Genomic DNA, 7,884 nt, shown 5'->3' on the forward strand with positions numbered 1-7,884 from the left:
TCACCCTGGTAACTTAATAATGTAAGATTAATATATTGAAACATATTTCACTCTGGACCAGCCAAGTCCTGATGTCATTCTCTCCCAGGATCAGAATTTGCCCATCATTCTCATTAGTCCTTGCATCTGAAAATAATCTTTATACTAGACACACTATTAACACAGACATAAGATAGGGAAGCACTCATTCTTCACAGACCATCAACCGTATGCTGCAGGATGTCCTGACTTCCTCCTGTTTGGACACTGGAAGAACAAGACTGCAGTTTGCCATTTCCTTTTGTAACATTCATAATATTATATTGTCATGGATGGGTACAAACTGCGCAGGAAGGACAGGCAGGGAAGAAGAGAAGTTGCACTTTATGTCAAAGAGCCATATGATTGTTCAGAGCTCCAGTATAAAACTGGAGATAGGCCTGTTGAGAGTCTCTGGGTTAAGGTTAGAGGTGGGAGTAACAGTGGTGATGTTGCGGTGGGGGTCTGCTATAGAGCACCAGACCAGGAGGAAGTGGTGGATGAGGCTTTCTTCAAACAGCTAGCAGATGTTTCCTGATCACAGGCCCTTGTTCTCATGTGGCACTTCAATCACCCAGACATCTGCTGGGAGAGTGATACAGCAACACGCAGGCAATCCAGGAAGTTTTTGGAGAGTGTTGGGGACAACTTTCCGGTGCAAGTGCTGGAGCGGCCGACTAAGGACCATGCTCTTCTTCACCTGCTGCTCAAACAGGGAAGAACTGCGGCAGCAACCTTAGGGTTGTTGGGGCCCTGGGCAAGAGTCATCTGGGGCCCCTTAGAGGCTTAATTTTGAGGACCTGTAAGCAAGTCAGACTTAATTTTTTTCAATTTCACTTGCCCTAGCCATGAAACTGCAACAAAAGTATCTTAATACAATATTGATAATACAAATATTCAGTGTTATAAATTTTTATTGTGGGGCCGGAGGCGGTTGCCCAGTTTACCCTCCCCTAAGGCCGCTACTGAGAACTGGTGGGGAATGTAGTAGTGGATGGCAACTGGGGCAGCAGTGACCATGAGATGACAGAGTTCAAGATGCTGAGGAAAGGAAGGATGGAGAACAGCAGAGTACCTTGGACTTCAGAAAAGCAGATTTAGACTCGCTCAGGGAAATTCATGGGCAGGATCCCCTGGGAAGCCAGACTAACAGGGAGAGGAGTCCAGGAGAGCTGGCTGTACTTCAAAGAAGCCTTATTGAGAGTGCAGGAACAAACCATCCCGATGCGCAGGAAGACCAGCAAGCAGCAAGCACCCACAGATGCTGCCGGTGGTGTCGATGGCAAGGGGTGGGTGGCAAGCAGCAAGCGCCTGCAGGCACCGCCAACAGCTTTGGCGGCGGCCAGTCTCAGGGGGTGCATGTTCATCCCCTACATGTCACCAGTGCTTTTAAAAAGTTCCCCAAGTAAGACTTCTAGATGGCCTTTTCACCTTAGGCCCAACAGAAAGACACAGAGACTGCCTCCTGATTGGTTTCCCATGACTTAATGTTTCATTGAATTGGCTGAGTGTTGTCCCCAAGTTAAGACTATAGGATACCTATACACATGGTCAGGGGTGGGGAGGGGCATTTTAATTAGAGCGGTTCCTGGACAGGTGCTCTGGTTAAAATGAAGCCAACAGACTGCTAGTTTTTTAGCCCAGCAACAAAGTCACATGAAAATGTTTGAGATTCTACAGCAAATTCTCTGCTAGCATGACTCCAATGAGCTCAATACTTCAGTCCCATTCTTCCTATTTAGAAATGTAGAAGTGTCTGTTACATCTTACTGCTTGATATCACACCAGGAATAAGGTATTGATTCTGTGCAAGCACATTTGTATGTGTAGAAAATGTGAACTAGGTAATCAGAAATCCTGCCTATTTACCATCTAGTGCATAATGAACATATATCTTGCACTGCAAAACACCAGACACAGGAAGTAGTACCATCAGCACTCAGAAGACAAGAGTACTGCATTTTTTTAATCTAGGTGTCACTCATGTAGCTGAGAACTAAAAATCCCCTGATTTCACAGAAAACAGTTATTTCATATGGAAAGCCCCAGAATGCAAGGGAGCTGACTTCTGATAAATAATACAAATTTTTTATACTGCAAATAAGAAATGACCATTCTTCACGAGAAAGAAGGAGAATAAAAGGGTTTGTATGTTTCTTAAAGTAAATGAAGTGTGTTATAATAAGACTAGAAAATATGATTCTATAATAATTTATTCTGGAAGATCTTCCAGCATAAACAAGTGTTAATGCTAAACTACATCCATCATAAATATCCTTTCATGTTCCACTGTATATCATAAAAATAAGAAATATCACAAACAGATTTTATAAGATGGCAGAGAGTAACAAGTTTATAACAACTGTGCTTATTGCTACCTTTTAATCATGCAGCTACCTACCACTCACAAGCAGTAGTAAATGGTGACTCACAACCACCACAAGGCAGACAAACAGAAAAATTTAGAGATATACCCAAGGTCACAGCAGCCTATATTTCCACACTTAGAGAAGCAATACAGCAGCCTATATTTCCACACTTAGAGAAGCGATAAGACAGAACAACAGTTTGTCATCTCCTTTTTCAGTTTTTCATGTGGGCAGTGCTTGGATCATGTGGTCTACTGAAAGGAAGAATCTTTTACCCCGATGCCCTCTCCCTCTAGACTGGTTCTAAGCACCAGCAACAAACCTCAGATAGCTTCCCTCCAGATATCTGGGAGTTTCTCTACAGATGGAAGCTTTATAACACAGATGGAGAAACAGTAGCTTCAAGTTTAATTATCTTTCCCAGAAGCAGTAAGGATATTTATTCATTTCTCCAACATGAACCCTGACTCTTCTGAGTACTCCTTTTAGGGATTGATGACATGGAGATGGATGACCTTCCTTATGCTTCAGACACTGGTTGAACTGCATCTAGACACCCCCCTTTTAACAGGAACTGTTATGAAGTAGCTTTGCTCCAAACAGCCTAAGTGGAATGCTAAGAGCAGGACCAGGAAAACCCTCATCATCTGGTTTCTGATTCAGAGATCATGGGATGGAAGATGCATTACCCTGAAAAATCTTAATTGCTAAAATGTTGAATCATGGCCTTATGTCATTTACAGGCAAGAGAGAGCAAAACGCACCAGAACCTTCCCTCCCCCCACCTCCCAGCAAATAATAAAGGATAGTTCATTTTCATTGTGGTCATTTGGATCAGAGATAATATTGTTAAAGAATAATTAAAATTTAATAAAACTAAGATTTTCAGAAGTTCTCTATATTGGTTAGCTATGCTCCCAGAAATAAATAGCAGAGTTAGGCCAAAAAGAACTCCTATACTGATAAATATTTCATCTTGACAAGATAATAATAATACAAACCTTTCTTAGACATTAGCCCACTGGTGTACCATATATGCTTAAAATGGGGTTATATACGAAAAACTTATATAGAGCTTATTAGTTACCATCAGTTCTGATTATACCATTCTTTGTAAGTCTGGGCTGATTTCAAAAAATGCACATTTCCAGGAAAATCTAAAAAAAAGTCATGTAACCCAGGTACACCGGAGTGTGTACCCTGCTTTCCAATAGAAGGGGATGGTTAGCCAGGTGTACATGCTGGAGATGGAAACTGCAGCTTGTTCACAGCTTCCGCTTCTCCAGTGTCTCTATAAAGGAAGACCAGGACACAGTATCTTAACTATATACATGGTTTATTCAGATGCAGACTAAAAGGGGAGGGGATAGAATAAACTGGATGGGTGATAAAGATTTACATATAATACATTCTAATCAACAAATAACAGAACAGGTAAGTCTAGCAGTCCCCAAGACCCACAAGAGAAACCTCGCCCACGGATCCTCAGAGAGTATGTCTCAGCAATTGATGGGTAAGCAGTCCCAAAATGTAAAGCACAATAAACAGTTAATAAACTCTCTAGAATAGAAAACGCAACAAGCAATTAATAAACTCTCCAAAATACAAGATGCAGCAAGGAATCAATAAAACACTCCAAAATGTAAGGTGTGGTAATCTCAAATCCCCAGCTCCTCTAGAGGAGTCTCTCTCTAGCCTAAACCCCCTCTGTGTCCCTCCCTGGTGGGAAACCTCTTGCCTGAGAACTCATGCTTTCCAGCAAGTAGAGATCCAGCAAGGGGTCCCAGTGTTTCATCCCCAGCTAGGGAAGCAGCTCCTGCAGCAGGTGCTCTGTCTCAGTCCCCGTGTGGAGTGCGTGGCTTGTTCATACACCCGGATGGCTTGGCCTGCCCAGCTGGTAGTGGCTCTGGGCTGCCTCATGCATGCCCAGGGCTGGGGCTTCAGTACAGGCCTGTGGGTAACAGGGCCCAAAGTGCCCCCTGCCCACTCCAAGGGCCCTCGGTCCAACAATGACTCACCGTGCAGCAGCATCTGCACCGGTGGGTGCCAGCTTCATGCCAGGGTTGGAGACCTGAGCTGCCTCCAGCAGCTCCCAAAGTCCTGGTCCCTCTCAGACCCTCCATGCAGCAATACCTGCACCAGCTCTTTGCTCTCTCTCGTAGTGAGGGGTTGGGGACATAGCCGCCTGCTACTCCCGTCCAATGGCAGAGACTTCAGGCTCTTCAGGGCTCTTCCCCAGCTCTCAGCCCCAGCTTCTTCTTTCTTCTCTGTCCATCATTGTCTCCCCAGCATGCTGTGCACACAGCTCCTTATATACCCTTTTGGGCCTCTGCCCCAAGATTGAAGACTGGCCAATCGTGAGGGGAAATAGAGTGCAGTCTTCAATTAAGTCCGCTCCTCACCTCGCCCCGACGTAGGGGCAAGACAGACTCCTTCCAAGACTCCTTCCCTCCTGGTCTCTGATTGGTGGGTTTGACCCACTAATTGCTTTGGCAATTCTCTAAGCCCAAGGAACCAGGCAAAGGTAGACAAGCCCGCCACAGTCAAAGTAAGAGAGATCTTTTATTTAGAAAGCCTGAGTTTAAAAGAAATCATCTCCCTTATAGATTTGTAAAATGCATTAAATAGCTTGAATGCAAAAAGGTTATGTTTCCATAGTAATATCCTAAGGCCCCAGCTGTATAAATGATTAAGCACGTGAGCACATTACTCCTGTGGTCCAGAGTCAGTGAGCTGGCTTTTAACAGTTTTCTGGGCACAATTCAAGATGCTGGTTTTGACCTATAAGGCCTTAAATGGTCTGGGCACTACAGTGCTAAGGGATTGCCTTCGTTTTGTTCCATCTCAATCCTTAAGGTCAGCCAAGAGCTAGCTCCTGCAAGTACCAGCTGTGCGCCAAGTTAATTTGGCAAAAGCTCATGGAAGGTCATTCTCAGCAGTTGCTTCTCCAACTCTGGAACTCCCTTCCTTTTGTGCCCTGCCAAAACCTGAGTTTGGACTTCTTTCAGAATCAATATAAGATCTCTTTATTTGGGAAGGCATTTAGCAAGCAATGTTAAGCTTGGGTATTGTTTGGAGAGCTCGTTTTACTATATTATACTACCTTAACTTAATATGTTTGTTTCTTTAATAAGTTATTTTATCTTTTATTGTAAATCACTCTCAGCCTTTTTTGGAGAGGGTGGCCTATAAATCAAATAAATAAATGAGTAAATTTACTCATATGAATACCCCACCCAATTCATTCATACCACCTGTATGACAGGAATTTTCACAAAATTAGGCCAAGATTCCAGCTTGAGGTCCAACAGGTGTGAGCAGAGTTCTGCATAAGAGAGACAAAATACTGGCCTCAATTAAGCCAGTGGAAAAACGTGATTTTAATGGGATCAGGATTCTATTCCAGAAGTCATTTCTACATTCCAAAGAAAAAAAAAAGGAGGCAAGAGTTACAAAACTATGTGTGAATGGCACTGTGGGCATAATAGCCAGACTACATGTCCATAATAGCCAGACTACATGATACCTGTCTTGTATCAGGTTCAACAACCTAGTTTTTCTTTATGCTCCAAAATACTTGCTATAAAATATTTAACATTGGGGGAAAATGCACCAAAAAAAAAAAGAGAGAAAGAGAAACAACAAAACAAGAAAACAAAAACAAAAAACCACCCCTACCTCTAACATTTTTTAATGAACTCAATTTCCTTCCAAATAGAAACTAGTTTCAATTTCCTTGAAGCAAGTCACTTAACGGAAGGATCGCTCTACGCCTTCTGTCTTCAGGTCATGTAGAAGACAGCAGCATTTCAAAGAAATCACTTGTTTTCACAGCTAGGTCGGAGCTCTGCTCCCATGATCAAGAACAAGATATTCACCAACAGAGGGCCTTTTAGGGCATGAGAGAATAACATACTGTGCCCCAGAAAATTTGTTCCCATGTGCCTATTTGGTTCAGATGCCTCATAACAGCATGAGTAGAATAAAGGATGCATCTACTATTAAGAAACTGGAGTAAACTAAACAGGCGTTAAGGCAAAGCAATCTGAAGGGCATCTTTACACATACTCCAGGGTAGGAGGAAGGAGACGTTTTAATTAGAGAAGCACTCGGGAGCTGCTCTAAACCAAAATGCCCACAGCCTCTTGTGTATTCAGCATCCTGAGCTTCAAAATAGTGACAGCAGCACTTTAACTAAAGCTTGTTTGACAAGCTTTAGTTAAAGCGCCCCATCACCATTTTGAAACACGGGAATGCTGAATAATTAGAACAGGTCAGAGCAGGCATAGGGCACGTGTATTCAGCATCCCCACATTTAGTGCTTTAGCAAGAACATAAGGAAGTAGAGGAAAGAAAAGACAAAAGCAAATAGCATGTAAAAGTTCATGGGATTTTTCTTTTCTCTTCAGTTTAATTAAAAACTTGCTCACTTTGTAATCCTGAATTACTCTCTCTCTCTCAAGCGTGTGCATGCATGCACGCACACAAGCACACACAAATTCTACGAGGTTCTTTCTATGAGAAATTGCCTTTACTCAATAGCACTTCTGATGCAGTTAGAATTATAAAGCATATTTGACATTCGAATCTCCTCTAGTGTTTGGATATTGCTTCTACTAAAATTTAGATGCGTTATTCACCGCATGCCCACACAAGATTTTGAAATGTCTTGTAAACAGTAAAGGCAAATTATGACATGAATGACAGCCTGTTACACTGGCTGCAAACAAATTATCCTTTGTTGTCATGCTGTACAGGGATGATGCCAATCATTATGAAAGCATTCTCCCTCCTCAATCAAATTGTGGACAGCATTATTAGTACTATTATTTGGACATACCTTCAAAGCTGTCATGAATTAATAGTTCGGCCCCCAAAATATTAACTACCATGCACTGTTATGGTGATCATGAAGAAAGAACCCCCACCATAGCTTACTTACCCATCAAATAATCATTACAAATAATAATTAACAGTGCAGTACAGCAATCTATGAAATAGATAATGGTATTTTGTGGTTGAACTGAAGCATAGAAAAGGGAAGTGCCTGGGCTTCTATCTTCCTCCACCTCCCCAAAGAACTCATACAATGGCAATAATAAGGAGGGAAATTCTGTAGCAATCCTTTAATACTTCATGCTTATTATTCTACATACATGCTGGGTTTGATACCACCACAGAATGGTTGAAATTCTTTCTTGAGACTGGGGAATTCACAGGCAGCAACAGGTACATGATTTGAAGATGAGTGTAAGACTGTGGTTTGACATGAAAAAACTAGTAAGACTATTTAAAATATATAAATAGTGCCTTATATTCCACAAATATCAAAAAGGCATACATACCTGCTTAATTAAAAACATCCGGGAATGTCTCCTTGCCAAAAAGGAGGCTTACTCCCAATGGAAAGGAGGGGTCATCACTAAGGAGGACTATTCAGCAGTTGCTCGGGGATGTAGGGGGATGGTTAGGAAGGCCAAGGCAGAGATGGAACAGG

The sequence above is a fragment of the Gavialis gangeticus genome, unplaced genomic scaffold (assembly GCF_001723915.1).
Source record: "Gavialis gangeticus isolate Ggan-Ray unplaced genomic scaffold, GavGan_comp1, whole genome shotgun sequence".
NCBI lineage: Eukaryota > Metazoa > Chordata > Crocodylia > Gavialidae > Gavialis > Gavialis gangeticus.